This window comes from Buteo buteo, chromosome 7, assembly GCF_964188355.1.
Source record: "Buteo buteo chromosome 7, bButBut1.hap1.1, whole genome shotgun sequence".
NCBI lineage: Eukaryota > Metazoa > Chordata > Aves > Accipitriformes > Accipitridae > Buteo > Buteo buteo.
In genome coordinates this window covers 40,259,495-40,275,708 of record NC_134177.1, presented here as the reverse complement: position 1 = coordinate 40,275,708, position 16,214 = coordinate 40,259,495, and the positions used below count along the sequence as shown (strand labels likewise).

Below are 16,214 nucleotides of genomic sequence, written 5' to 3'. Positions count from 1 at the left end.
CCCCTGCAAACTGAAGGCCACCCACGATAACAGAATACACAAATGCTACTGCCTGCCCCCAAAACTTTGTTTTCCTAAAAAAAGACAGCCCACTAATTCACTCTGGAACATTGCAACATGTCAAACATTGGGAAGAAAAACACAAGGGAGTGCACAAACCAGGATAAAATAAGACAGAACTCAGCATTCAGCTGGAGTTGTAGTTTTGTGTAATTGCCAGAAATTAAAAGATTGACAAAAGGCTCAGATGTTGCTTTAGAAGAACCTTAATCCTGCTCAACTACAAAAGCATGGAAGGGAAACGTCCATAAACAACTAATAACCAGGACCATCCTCTGATCTGAAACATTTTTCCAAAGATATCTCCCGTCTTTAAGAGAAAGGAGTACATGGAAACACGATAGCCATTCCTACAACACAGGCACACTACTTCAGCTTGTACCAGTGTATGTCAGGTTTTAATTATTTAAGGACCTCTGCATATAGGTGCAAGTTTAAGTTAGGGCTTGTCTACGTGCAGCATTTACATAGACAAAGATGCTTCACTGAAAACCCCTTTGTGCTGATGGTTGATAGCCACACAGAAACGGACAGCTCTCCCTTCACTATCAGCATTTCAGGAGGCTGGTGGGTTCCTGCTGAGCACGTACTTTGCACTGTGAGCTCGCATCCCACGCTTCTTTTGTGCCACTGTCAGCTGTTACACAAAGCGGGATTCTCCTCCAGGCGCACCGAGAGATACCTGCCAGCCAGCAGCCATCGTCTCTCAACAGAGCGGACAGGTCGGGGACAGCACCTGGGTGATGCCACGACCTGCTCCTCTGCATCTTAGACTGCTCCAAGGGCAAGAAAAGGAACCCACAAACGTTTCCACCTCTGTCCAGACAGTGGCCATCATGCTCTGCATCTCAGTCAACATCACCCCAACTGATTCTGTAGATATCTACCACCATTTCCAAATTCCCAGCAGACCATAATGGCTGAAAAACACGAATTACACTGTTGATACCTGGAACATGCAGTGGATGCTACACGGGAACTTAAAATGCTGCCACCAGTTAGGCAAAGCTTTGCTAACTGGCAGCTATACTACCAAGCAGATATGACTGAGGCTTAAGATGCTAAAATGTCTCCTTATCTGCCTACAGCCGCACTAAGATGACAACAACAACAAGAAACACAGGTAAGATTGGGCAGCTGCTTCAAGAGGGATTTTTCCTTTGTTCTGTACAACAGACCTGAGGAAATAAGCACGGCCAGTGGGAGAGGACTGGTAGAGGCCAGCAGAATTTCTCAGTGAAATTTCGGGATGGCAATTTCCTAGGTATCTCTACAATGTTTGCTACAGCTTAATTATTCCCTCATTTACTTTGTTACCCATTCAAGAGGTATGTGGTCAGCACCATCCAGAAAGTGGTAATTTCCGTAAGCAATGCTTTGACAGATGGGTTGTCGTTACAGATGTGGCAGAGTTTGAGCATCATAACTAGAAAGCACCGCCCTGTGTAAAGCCTGTCAGTCCTTTGCAGATGAATGCCTGTTCTATATGCAAGGAGCTCCACAATTACACTGAAGTGACAAATAAATGCCCAGTCAAAAAAATTTACCAGTGGAAAGAGCTACTTCTTTGTTGTGCTCCAGGGCTTGGTAAATACTTACAGTAAATTGACTAATATGAACATGTAGGTTTAGTAAAATTAACACCACCATAGATTTCAGGAATTCTCAAGCAACTTCTTGAATAAAAGATGTTGACTTACTGGCATGACTAACGTTACAGGCATTAGTGATACTGGCAGTCTTCATTATTCTTGGACATGATACTTATACTGGCCAATGGGAGCCACAGAAAATAAGTGTTTTAACTACACAGCTGAGCGTGTTTTTGGGAAACTGAAAGCTCTATGGCTGGCACTCAACAGATTACCTCCTGCAGCCAAACAGTACCCGCCCTAAATTGTAACTGCATGTTGTGCTTGGGAATATCTGCAAGAGCAAAGGGAGAAGGAGCTTCACCAAGGGTGGAGATGCAAGATCAAACAGTCTATCCTGGACCTGCAAACACATCCACCCACATGGCAATCATTACGCTGGGCTTGTTTTTGGGAAGGGGGATTGTTTTATCTTCTTTCTTGAGTCTATTTAAGAAAAGCCAGAAGAAATCCAATAAATATTCGATGAGGCAGGGAGTTGCTTGCCATGGTCTGTGGGCAAAGCAGTGCTAGCACTCTATCATGCTCTGCTGGACTGCCCTTTTTTTTTTTTTTTCATATGAAGCTGTGAATGCCATGATTCTCTTCACTGATTTTAAACAGAAGAGTGAAACTCATTTCACCACCTGTTCATTAACATGTTCTATACATCACCATGAGTTTTGTATAAATTTGCAAGCATGATTTAATTCCGGAGGAAATACCAGTGACGTTTTCCTCCCATACACTGTTGAATATAGTATTCATAATACAAGCCTGGATTTTTATACTTTCCATCTTCATTTAAAAAAAAAATCTGAACTCAGGTTCTCACTGTATATGCAATATTAATGCTATAACCATGCTGGCTGGAGTATCAGAGATTGCTGTCTACATACAGGATTTATTACACACGCTTTGTGGATTTCTGTCAAAGGGTAGGCTTTGGCTGTATAGGAAAACTGTGGTTTATGTTTGAATATAAAATTTCCCTTTATTTTCCTAAGAGTGCAAACAATAAGGGACTAGAACAAGTGAAAGAAACAGCTCTCGGAATCATTGAGCTTTCTGCTGTGTATAATAAAGCTCTCAATGACTGTGTCTGGCTTCTCCTTCTCATGACTGCTCAAGAATTTGGGGGCTGGAATGCAGTAGCACCAACAAGACACTTGAGTTAAGGGATCAAAAGGAACTGAGCTCCCACAGGCAGCTGATTTTGTTCCCACACGAGGAGAAGCCACAGCAACAAGTACTCCTCCTCCTGAGAGGCCTTCAGCCACTGGAACACCAGGGCTGATGACCCTTGAGGCTACTGCAAATGGAGAAGGGTGCCAAAAAGGGAGGAATATGCAAGACATATAGCAGCTTTGCTAGGGCATGCTTTCCTACAATAATGTTTCCTCATCAGCTCTATCAGCTGCCCTCACACCTCCTAACTTAGAGGAAGACTGCTCACCACAATGAGCTGCTTTTCTATTAGCTCTCTGAACCATCAAGCTCCTCTTTCCATCTCATTTATCAAAAGGCCATCATCCATGACTACCTCCTTACTACCTTTCACACTCCCCTCCCCGCCAAGATCCCAAACTGTCCTCTCCTGTTTTTCAGCAGTTTCCATGAGATTAATGCAGAGTGTCTCAGTCTTCTCACTCTTTGCTACGTACCAGGGAACTGCCAAACTGCAGAATCCAGGAAGGTCTCAGTGTTTCAAGTACAGGTGCTATACAACAATGCATATCCAACCTGTTATCCATTGTGTGGCCTCCACAACAGCAAAACCACATTCATTGGTAAGACACAACTTTCAAGGCAACACACCAAGACTGGGATTAATGCTATTCACAGAAGCAGTAGTTTCTGCCATTTCTAGTAGCCTGAAGATCACCGAAATCTATTCAGAAAGCCAGAACAGGGCACTGTGGCTTTAAAACACTGATGTCTTGCTGAAGTACATTTAAAATTACTACTTTTGCATTATTATTCCATGCTGTATCCCATGCAAAATTCATCACATCCCACTTTCATGAATGCTGTTTTGCAATGATTTAAGTATTTAATGAGTTAACCATCTTGGTTCCTCATTAATAGCATTGTACAGTTGCTCATTGTTACAATTTACTTTTTTCTTTTTTTTCAGTAAACCCACACTGATAAGAAATGCCTTGCTAAAATTAGTTTCACTAACAACCTACCACTTATAAACTGAATTCACAGCTTGCTTGGTCAAAAATTAGTATTTACTTGGTAACAGAGCTATCAAATAATCTACTCAAATGACATGCATGAAGTATTATTTTTATCAGCCTGTGTCACAGGCACACAGACCTGAATTATGATAAATGGGAGCAACCATATGTTGGGACAGGTGGAAAAGTCAGCAAATTAGCCATTCGCAGGAGGCACAAGGGAAGGAGGCAGGTTGCCAGTCTGAGCATGACATTTGCAAAGGTGGTGTCTTAACCTGTACAAAGCATGAGAAAATGAAGACTGGGGACCAGCCCTGGCTACCTATCACAAAGCAGGTAAATCTAATTTGTCAGATACAACAATTGGATTGAGCACATAATATTTTTACCCAGGGATAGGAAAAAGATGTGTTTATGAGTAAAGGTACTAGTTCACGTGTGCCCAAGGTGACAGCACGCACATCTTGAAAAAATATGTAAATAAGTATCAGCACTGTATCACAGCTAGAAACCTTAGTGTTCAGAGGGAAGAGACTGAAATTTTGGTATGGAGGGAGGAGACATTTTTCCATTTTTTTCTGTGCTTTCAAAATGTCTAGAGCCATTTCACATCTTAATCATCTAAGTATGCAACACCAATAATCTTTACAAAGACAAATACATGATTGCTCACCAGTCTGATCAGCAACTTTGATGTCAATCTAAAATTTTTCAGGCAAGAAACTGGCCAGCTATGAAGGCAGAGGACAAGTATTCAGGTCAATCTGCACCGAGCATATATAGAACTGGGTGTCCGGGTTAGTTTCTGTGGCGTCTTGGTCAGGCTTCTGTGCATCCAAGAGTGCCTATGCTGTCAGGCACATCAAGGCTAGCGGTTGTACTGGAACAGTGTCTGCATACTCACGTCCACTGGCTTCTTTCGATGAACAGAACAGGCTGATATTGGCACCCCATGCCCGTACGCTGTCTAGACCTTCCCTGTCAGATATGGACAGTACATGGCTGGTAGTTCAGCCTGTGCCTCCTGGCAACCATCTTCAGACCCTCTTTACTACAGCATGACACAGCTGCATCTGTGCTCCTCCACCTCGGAGATGCCTTCAAAAGCCTCTACGTGCGAGTGCCAGGCGTCTTAGAAGGCAGGAGATGCAGCACATCCCAACACGACCAGCCAGGAGCCGGAGCGCAGCACACAACTGGATTCAACAGCGTGTGCGCTCACTAGGTGCGCTGCTTCACCGAGGGCACGAGCCCAAAAGGAAGAGAATTTGGCTGCAGACCAGCATTTTAATCAAGGAAGTGACATCCATTTACCACAGAGCAGAAAGTAAACAGCGTAGCCCATTGGGGCAGGGTGCAAAGCAGCGCAGGAAAAAGCTGAAATGGGGCTGCAGTAGTTCAGCACAGAGAGAGCCAACTTCACTGAAATGCTATTGCCTTAAATTATTGCTGATTCCAAGAGAAGCCAACCCAACTTCACTGAAATGCTATTGCCTTAAATGATTGCTGATTCCAAGAGAAGTACCAAAAGTAACTTCCTGGTTACATGGTACAGAGGAAACCATCATGTAGACAAAGATCCTTTTATACTGCTATAAACTGGTTTACATTGGAGTAAATAATTTGCAAGGTAAGCCCTTAGAAAATTTGCTTAAATGAGAGGAAAATTAAGAATTAGAGTTCTCAAGTACATAAAAAAAATACAGTAGATATTCTAAGAACATTTTGCAGTTTTATCCGTGTTTATCAGCAAGCTCTGTTACAAGTAATTTGATTTGCAAGCTTACTCTCAGCAACACTTGCTGATGTTCTGTTTCTTAGATTTACAGATAGATCTTCAATGAAAGCACCTTTGCCCATCAGCAAATCCCACCAATACTGTTACAAGCACAAAGGATCTAAGCTTCAAGCACCCCTTTGAAACTAGAGTGCTGCAATTTTCATTTTAAGATCGAGAAAATGCTTTTAGAAAGCTGTGTGCTTTATAGAGCATTGCACGGGAAGCTAATTCCAAAGGCAGAAACAGAAACCCTCTCACTTGACTCTCAGCCTTGCACCTGAATTGCACACTCAACACTCACCCACTTTCTCTCTCCTCTGTAGCACAAGTAAAACTAAACAATTTTTCCCAATTTTAACATGAGAAGCTTGGAAATCCTGTTTTGTTTTAAAAGGAATTGGGTACCTGGGGCGTGTATTATTTCAATATAAACTGTTTATTTTGACCCAAAATTGCACTTTATATATCGAAAAATATTTAGATAAAAAGTTCTTCTTGCTATTAACTGTAATTAGGTCTCTAGACATCTGCCAAGCGGGAAATTCAACAGCAGCCTTTTTCTTTTGCAGGTCAGTGACATTCTTCCAGCAAGTTAACACAAAACAAAACAACATGATTAATGAAATCATGTGACTACTTTTAGAAAATTATTTCTCAACCAGTCTATCTTAATTCCTTAGTCCCTACCTCTTCCCAAGTAATGTGCTGTGACCTCAGATAGACTATCTCCCTTCCACCCTCCTGCTATGCTGAAAAATGATTAAAAAAATACAGTGCACTTTTCACACTAGTATGGTATTCATCAGCATGACAAAATTAAGTCAGCTGTAATATATAGCATGAACCAAGTCAGAAAGAGAAGAAAGAAAACTCTGGAGAAGCAGGATTCCAGAGTAGTCCACTTTGTTACCACTCCCACCCTCCTAGCATCCTGCGTGGGTATACATGTGTCTCTATCCTTTGTCCCACAGACAAAAGTGGCACTGAAAGTGGAAGCTCTCTGTCAAAACTTTAGCAATGTCCTAGGAATCCTAGACTATCACATACCATTTCAATCAGTCCTTTTCATTACGAGGAAAAAGGTCAATGCTGGCTTGCGCTCTGAATTTTCTTCTCTGTGCCTTCACATCATCACAAGTCTTCCTTGGATTTAGTTTCAGCTAGCTGGTTTTTTCAAGCAGTGGGTAGCTGCTAAAATTGTAATTGCAATGTGGAGCAATAAATTGCTAAATGAAAACCTGAAAATTTAAATAACTCTGTAGCTTCCTTAACCAGCTCTACTTAAAGGAGGTCATCATTCCATACTCTCCAGACTTCTTCTCAAAACCCACCTAGACCATTCTTCCATGACAGCCACATGGCAATAGCTGGAGGAGGTTAGCTGGATTTGTGCCCACCTAAAAGCCAGAAATGGTTTCTAAAGGCACAACATAATGCTACAAATACCTCACTCTCTTTGCAAATTTTACATTGCCCAGAAAGAGAAAGTTGCTCAAACTAAGATTCTGCTGTGCTGAAGACTGCTATGAACTAAATGACTTCAGCATTCAGATATTACAAACAGGCAGAAGCAGTTCCACAATTTAACCAGGGACATCAGGGGAACAGCTTTGAATCGCCTCAGGTTTCACCACAGAAGAAGGTAACCACTATTGGATGGCTTTAATGATACTCTTTTCCTAAATGGGCACAACGCAGGGAGCTGGAGAAAAAAAGGGAGGAGAAAGGATGTCAACTTGTATTTTCATCATATCACTAGAGTTCCCACTTCAGATAAAAAGAGATCAAGTTATTTCTGTCAAAATCCTTGGCCCAAGAGGCCTATGATGACAGCTGCACATCTTGTTTCATTGTGACAGAAGGTTTCTCTCCAACTGGATAAATTACATATTCATCAACAGTTCATCTTTGGAATGAAACACAAGCATATGGGGGCAGTTGAACAGAGGGGAGAAAGAGGCATTATCCCAGACACAGCTCCACAAACTTTGAAGAACCCTTACCCCCAATCTACAGAGGCAGGGCAGGAACACAGAAAACAGGAGGCATCTCACCACAAATTGCAGCGATGTGCACAGAAACTCCCTATCCCACCTGGTGTACAAGGATTCAGAGAGATGAAGGACTCTAAAGCAGCTATTCCCAAAATAGAGACAGTTGTAAGTATAATCTTAAGTATTACAGTGTTATTCATCCAACAGCTGAGCTTGGGTTGGAGGTGGTACAGTATCAGCCAGAATTACAGTAAGTTCGTCTAAAATTGGGATTGCAGTTGGCACTAATGCTCTGAAGACTCCATGCTATCACTCTCTCAGACACCCAGAATTAAGAGTGTTTGCTGATAAGCTACACCAGTTGGAAATCCCGTAAATTACTTTTCATGCCAAGCTTCGGGTTCATTTTTAAACAGTAAACTTCTAATTTTTTTTTTTCTCCCCGCCTCCCCTGAAATCAAAAGATAGCCTCAAAATTCTTCACACACAAAGCCTACTCTTCCCTGCCCCCCCCCCTCTTATTTTGGGAGCTGTTAGTAGAAAATCGACCTAAACCCCATGGAATTCATACATGTGGAAAAGTGCACATGCAGTAAAACTGCATGCAACAAAGATCTGTGCAGACTGGTAGGCACCCTCTAACCTATTTAACTGTAGCCTAAAAAAAAGATTATTTTTATTTGGCTAGACTGAAAAAGATCTGAATGTATATAATTGAGGCACATCATAACAAGTACAAACACTGCAGACTCATTTCATAGCTATGCCTATTCCAAATTAATCCAAATTCAAATCCAAACTAGGTGCTGAAATAGAATAAAATGCAACTGCATATTATCTCCTTCGGTAGACGTGTACAAAGACCAGCACATACGTCACATCTGAAACTCTGTAGAAAGCTCTGTTCTCCCAGACCGCAGAAATACTTATGAGTTTGTCAGCAGTTAAAGAAAGATCCAGGATATTGAATACAGTACTGAAAAGCAAAAAACCTGAATACTAGTTTTGTTACTGAGACAACAAAAGATATCGGAATAAAAAAGTCAGTTTATTTATGGCTTAGTGACCTCATCTGTGGATAAGGAAAAATACCCCACTCTCATTTGAAGTAAGTTAGTAAAGGTGAAATTGCACTCTTAAACCATTTCCATAAATATTAACTATTATTTTTGTGCCAATCTCTATTTAGCACTGAATCATTTGAAATTCAAAATTGTTTATGTGCAGCCCTGGATAAGAGCTTGAAAACTGAGGGAAAGTTCAAGCCTTACCATCCAGTGTCTGTCAGTAGGACTAGCATGAACTACTTATAACATTTGTGGGACAGATGTTGTGAAAAAGTCAATTTCCAACCATCCACAGTGTTTGTTTCTAGAGCTGAAAAATTCTAAATTGGTTTACTTTACCACTGCCCTTGTTCAATTGCCATGCCTCTCTTCTTCCAGCCTCAATCTCTGCAGAACATTAAGGACTAGTAAACCCAAAACAATGCAAACGGTAATCTGGGCTTTATTCAAACTGAAACACGAACAAACCCAATAGCCATCTTATCCTGTATTTTTGGTTACTGAGTTGAAGGGTAACATCCCTAGGAGATTCTGCAAGAGCTCACACAGGAGCATATATTATGGCACAACATTAAAATTATTTGTCAAGCACTTTAAGCACCTGTGTGAACTGCCAACAGAGGCAGAACAGGGCATCGTTCAAAGGCACAGCTCACCTAAAACTGCTGCAATTTATGTTGTTCAAAGCAGAAAGTGAGAACTGCTGAACATGGAATCATTGTTGGATCCAACCTGTATAAAATGTATTTTTTTAACAAGACTGAGAGAATACTAGTTAATGAAAGCTTCAAACAGCCTTTAAGGACCTGCATCTTCTGGATTCCCTATCTTTGTCATGAAGAGGAAACTTCCCATATATGGCCCAAGCCGACAAGCAGACTTAGGGTCACATTTCAGTTCATGGCTTTTGGCAAGCCCAAGCATTCAGACATCATGAGTCAGTGCTCCAGAAATCATTGGGTTTTATAAACCAATAAATCTATTTTATTTTGTTTAATTTGCCTTGGGTTTGTTGGGGTTTTTATCTCGACCTTTGCAGTACACAGGCATCATCACGTTTCATTTTGCTTCTCTGTAACTGGGAGGAGCACTTCTTTCCATTCTGGGTTTGTTTGCTTTGTAAAATGACAGACAAGATTTTTGTATTAAATTAAATCCTGGTGTTGGGGCATTAAGAAAATAAACATATCGACCATCATGGAAGCTGGGAACAGATACTATGCTGTCTTGTACTTTCACACAGCCCTTTAACAACAAACACTTATTTTTTAAATAAAACCTCAAAACATCTTCACTTCTGTTCTTAGATCCCAAACAAATAAGAATTTATCTGGCATTTCAGCACAAGCAGACATGACTTTGCTGCTAAGAAGCTCCCTGCGACACAATCTTTTTCCACCACTAACCTGATAATATCAACATGAACTTTCTTCCATTTTGAGTTCTACTGTTTTCAGCTCAATAGTTCAGCAGGAACTGCCCCATTTTTGATTACACACACAAAATCACATACCAGTTATTCCTACTTAAAAAAAAAAAAAAAAAAAAGAAAAAAAAGACCTGAAGTTCAACAAATTCCATCGGGTAATTATTTTCAGATTAATAATGGGATAAATAATATGGGACAATTGGGGCTGAAGATTTTTGGTTTCAGTTTCTAGCTCTGTTACAGACACTCTGCGCATCTAGGCCACTTCAGTTCTCTGTGCCTCAGTTTTCCATAAGTAAAATACAGATAATACCTCATCAGGGAATGGAATCAAGTTAATATTTCATTTCTTTAAGGCAGTACTGTATTCACAATGGAATTAAATACTTTCAGAGAACTACCACAGCTCACAGAAGTAAGGCACTTCTGGGAAGAAACAGTTATAGTGAACAATCTCCTTGCACTTCTGCAGAGCATCCTAACAATTTCACATTAGAACAACACACATAAATATATAATAAAAAAAAAAAAAAAGACCAGAGAAGATGATTTTGAGTTCAACTTCGTTTCACACAAGTGCGAAAGACAATGCAAGTACAGTTACATTTTTGGTCTTTTTTTGTTGGGGTTGGTTTGTTTAACTCTTTACCAGTTCACAGTACAAATCATGGTAACATGCAGAATAGAATATTGCTCAAAAAGTTTGTTTTTATTTAATGAGGCATTTTAACTTAAAAAAAAAAGCGTCACTGACAAATCTGGCCTTCTCCAAAAAAAAAAAAAAAAAACCAACAAAAGACAGACATTCTTGGTACTTGAGACAAGAATAACCTCTGAAGGAGGCAGCACACTATCAAATTGCTGTTTAGAAAAACATCTAGGATTTTAGATTTCAAATCTTTTGTCAATGTTGTAAAAATTCCTTTTCATTTAAAAGTTCAGAAGGTTTCATAAATATTTTTAGACTGTTTCCTCCATAATCAAGGATTAAAACTGATCAGGCAAGTATACAGTAATAGTTTATATCCTTTTCTTCACATTTGAATCTATTAGGGGAATTTTTAGGAAATACTACCACTTATTACGGATTTACTTTCAAGCTTGCAACTGTTATTCCAGGCAGAGCAATAAAAGCCTTAGTTTGTATTATTAAGAGTCACATCCAGAAGTAAAAAAACAAGCTTAGGCCTCCATAATAATATCTTACCAAGTTACTTAGGTTTTGAGCAGAACACCACTTGCAAAACATTGACGAAGAGACAGGACTCATTCCAAGAACGATCATCTTACTTCACTTAGACAAAGTAAAGCCTTTCATGAATTAGGCTTGGGTTTGGCCTGCATTCTCTTCTATGAAAAGGCTTCATTATATGCAGTTGAACACATTGTTTGAAAATGTGATACAAATGGCATTTAATGCAGCAAAAGGTGAGCAAACTAAAATAGTAAAACTGTATTAAACGTGCTATATGTTATCTCTAATACACACACATTTTGAGAATCTTTAAATAGGTTTTCACCCACAGAAGAGTTCAGAGATGGTATCAGCACCACTCACAACTATTACATAAAGCTATTTGCAGATTGAAGATGTCTCTGAAGGCAGACATCGGCAGATAAAAAGAAATGCTGCAAGTACTTTAAGTGCATTATTTTGCTATATACAAGTAGTCATTTACTGGTGCTGTGAATTCCAACTGCATTCTCTATGCACATTTTGTAGGCATTGCAATTCACTTCTGAAGCTCCAGCAGCAAGCTAAACAACATATTTCAATTCTTTTCAGGAATTTCTTATTTCACTCAGAATGACATTCTTGATCTAGTTATTTCCATTGCAAAAAACAGTCTGTGATCCGTCTTCAAGTCAGAGAAGCAAGTAGCAAGAAGTATAAATAACAACAGGAATAGAAAGAACAAGAAGTTTGTCAAAAAGAAGGCTGAGGTTTGGGGCTTTATTTTTATTAAATACCTGCATCAACTCCCTCTTGCTTTTCTTCTGCATAAGAGAAGTTCTTACTCCTTCTACCTGAGAGCCCTTTGCACAAAAAGATGCACAACGACAGACTAGATTTGACTAAACAAACAAGGAAATACATGATCCTGTGCAACAACTGATAAGCCCTTCAATCCGAGAAACATAAGGTATGAATTATGCAAGTATCAGCTTCTGACTGGAAGAAACCTGCATTCTGAGCTCTGAGAGTCTCTATATAAACAGCAGCTTCAATTTCTACTTTTTTGATTATACAGTCAAAAGGGACTTTGAAATCTACACTTTATTTGGAATCTGAAAAATAAACTGTTTCCAAACTATTTTGTAATGCTTGTGTAATGGCCTCAAGACAGCCAGTAATTTAGACAGCTGTGCAACTAGCCACAGAAGCTGCATTTTTGAAATCGCCCTTCTTTGGAACAATTGAAACTTTCTCCAGGACAAAGTCTGCACACAGAGAGCAGTGTTTCCCTGCAAGCATGTAACAGTTTCATTATTGTTTAACTACCAAAAACCAGCTCCAACAATCTATCAAGCTTGACATTTTATCCGTCTCTGCTGCTAGCCCAGAATACAGGGCACATATAGGAAGAGGTTCAAGGATTCAGTAAGTTATTTTGTTAATCTAAACAGAGAAACATTTCCCTTCTTTTAACGATTAATTTGTCATTTTTAAAACCTGTTGAGGAAACCATGGGCCTGTTTGTCCTCCAGGTTATTAAATCCAAGTATCTATAAGGAAACCTATTCTACCAGATGAATAAAAGCTCCATTTTAAGACATGTATAAAACAAATTCAAAGGCAATCCTATAGAGAAGGGATTCCTCACTGCAACAGAGCAGCAGTACCACTTGCGGTTCCAGCCCAGCTATTCTAACACCATAATACAGCAGAGTATTAACTTGCTGCTCACTGACCCTCCCTTCCCGGGAACGCCACCGCTCAGCAGTTTTCCAAATAACTGTGGCTCAGGCAAAGTCCTAAGAAGCACCAACATGTTCATGGAAGAAAACTTATCAATGCATGATGCAACCTCGCAGAGCATGTCCTCAAACACAACACTGGAGAACTTATTCATCTGAGCGATTCTAACAAAGTAGCTGGGTGAATGAAAAGTGGAAGTCATTCACTGATGCCAGTAGCAATTGCTTTCTGAGCAAGGTATTTTGACATCAACAAAAAGTGGCGTCATATCAGTTTCAGTCTGGACTTCCACAGGATGCAATATTATGGTTTCTGACTCATTCGGGGAGCAAGCCAAACCAATATAAGCTCATGTACATAGTAAGTGGCATTGATTCAATGATGCTGCTTGTGACACTGCAATTTGAAATTATCCATGTGTATATATAGAATATATAATGCCCAAAGGAACTGTCCTGCAGTAGAAGTTACTATGCAACAAGCTACTCCCAAAGGAGACTATTTTAAATTTGCCTGTTTAAAATCTCCCTTGACATCAGTCTAGAGGCTAAACGAAAAGATTCAAAGTATATGCTGCTTAAATATATTCTTATAAGCATATCCCACAACCTTCTGAATATAAATAAAAAGGTGGCAGCATAAAAAAAAAGCTGATGTTAAATTAATATTTTAGTCTACACTGAAATACAATGTGGAAATTCCTACTCCAAGAGTATTTGGCAGAGAAGCCAGAGGGCATTAGAGAAAGAAGCCTAATTAATATATTGGAGTAAAGGGAAAGCCTCAAGAGCAATTAACATGAAGAATTTGTTGATTTTACAGACACTGAGAAGAATAAACAGTGTCTCAGAAAATAACAATTCTTTTTAAAGAAAGTCCCTTATGGGAACATAAATTAAAAAAGGGCTTTCAGAGGTTAGAATAAGCCATCTCTCAGTTCTGAGGAAACTGGCTGAGAAGAAGGGAGAAACTAATACAAAATTTGAATTCTTGATCTGACAGTCATACTCTGTTTCTTAAAGAAAATAGTAATTTTTCAACCTTGCAATGCTCTTTGAAGACTGAATAATTGACTTTGGAGGGACATACCATCAGGTGGTTAGAAGACTTGGCATGCAGACAAGTTCTGTTTCTGACATCAATTCAGCAGTGATGCGATTCTCCCCACCTGTGAAACAGAGATTACACTTACTCATCCCTGCAAAGTGTTCCATGCTCCCTGAATGCCAGTTGGTGGAAGTTCAAAGTACTAATTTCTGGCTTTTTGTAATGACAGACCCTGGGAAGTGGAGGAAAACAAGCTTGATATGGGGAGACACAGATAGGTGCTATCAAGACTAATGACTGGAATTACTTTGGGGAGCAGGAGACTGGCTGGGGTTTCGCAATGGAAGCAGGCAATCAGGGGAGGGCTGGAGAAACATTTGTACCACATGAATACATCTAAGTGCAGAGCACAAAGCACAGGCAGATAAAGAGCAGCGTCATCGCAGCAGCACAGACCTTACCATAGCATTGACTGTAACACTTCTCTGAGAAATTAGATCAATACTCAAGGATTTAACCCACACCAGACTGCTAGCAATATTCAGGTAATTGAAAGCCATGCTATGCTTGTAGTCAGAGCTCAGACTATAGAGAAGAACTGAGTTCCCTCAGTTTTTACTACCGTGTAGCAGTAGGTCCTCTTTCCCTGGTCAGCAGCAGTTCACATGCAGTTGTGTCCAAAAAAGGGACGCATGCACACGATTATCTGCATCTCACATTATCCTTCTGCCTGCAAAGTGCTTTTATTAAGCACCAAGTACTTGTTCTAATTTCTGATCTTTGGATCAGGCTCTATATCCCTCATGACTGGTCAAAGGCTTTAGAGAAGAGACGCTCTGAGATATCCTATGTACATATGAAAATGCACGGTTCCTATAAGGAATGGGAAGGTAGCCTAAACCTAATTAAACACAATTTTTCCTACATGTTTGACAGTGAAACCAACACGCAGTAGATGAGGACAGCATTTTACCTGGCTAGACATGAGGACACAAAGCTGCAGTACTGGGTCAGACACACAGCCTGTCTAGCTCTATAGCCTGCCTCCACCACACGTTTAGGTGAGTCAGAGGCAGGCACACAGATACAACACCACAGCAGATGACTACGTGAAAATCTGCTTCCACCCTTCCACCATGCAAAAGCTGGTTCAAAGTCTAAAGCACAAGTTTTAATAACCCTTTTATATATAGCACCGGCAATTCCACTCAAATCACGCTCTAGCCTGATTGAAGAGTTTACAATTTCTCTAAGTTGTTATAAACAACAAACTGTGGTACAAAGTTGCATACAACAAGTGAAAACTACACAATTAAAAACAACAAACAACACAAAACCATACTGAAGTCAACCACAATAAAGAGAAAAATGAAGGCCTGGAGAAAAGAAGATAGATTTGGGTCATAAACTCAACTAGTGACCATCAACCCCAAAACATAATTCATATATATTATTCCTTCGTACTGTCATTGCAGAGTATTACATTCAGCTCTCATTTTAAGTTGAATCCTAAGAGCCCAATCACATGTACCTGCCAATGAGAAAGACTAACCCTGACTGAAAGTCAGCCTATTTTTTCTACCCTACAATTAAACACAATACTTAAATGATGTCTTTAAAACTAATCCAATTCAGCAAAAACTTGAGCAATTAAGCATCAACCCATGAACACCAATGTCAAGACAATCAGGTTTTAATTAAAAGTTCAGTTGCTACCAGCTGAGTGATATGCAAACACAGTGCTGCAGCCAGGTAACTCTGCACCAGGATTCACACAACCAGAGAGAATTGCCCATAACAGAAAACATGACAATAGCCAAAGTAAATTGTTTTGTTTCATTAGTCCCAATTGTTCTACCAAAAGCAATAAAGTTTACAAAGAATGAATACAAGATCCCCCTCCCCGTCACTGTGAACACAAAACATATTAAGGAGATAAAAGTATTTGACAGCTGGCAGTAGTTAAATGCAAGGATCTGGAATTCATAAGAAACAACATTTAAAGGCCACAGCTTTCTGTTCCACTTCTCGGCTCTGGAAAGACAAGGTAACAGTGGAAATGACAAAGGGTTAATACTCTTTTTGTTTGTTTGTTTCATG

General features: G+C 39.8%; 1 protein-coding gene across 2 annotated transcripts in view; it reads right to left on the bottom strand.

Annotated features, from left to right (window-relative positions):
- Positions 1 to 16,214, bottom strand: part of RFFL (ring finger and FYVE like domain containing E3 ubiquitin protein ligase) — a 33,922-nt gene that overhangs the window by 14,920 nt on the left and 2,788 nt on the right. Inside the window, exon 2 of one of the 2 annotated variants that reach the window (XM_075032564.1) lies at positions 14,157 to 14,235. The exons of the other annotated variant lie outside the window; for it this stretch is intronic. The gene's annotated coding sequence lies outside the window, so the exon portion shown is untranslated. The remainder of the gene's footprint in view (positions 1 to 14,156; positions 14,236 to 16,214) is intronic. 2 annotated transcript variants of the gene reach the window in all.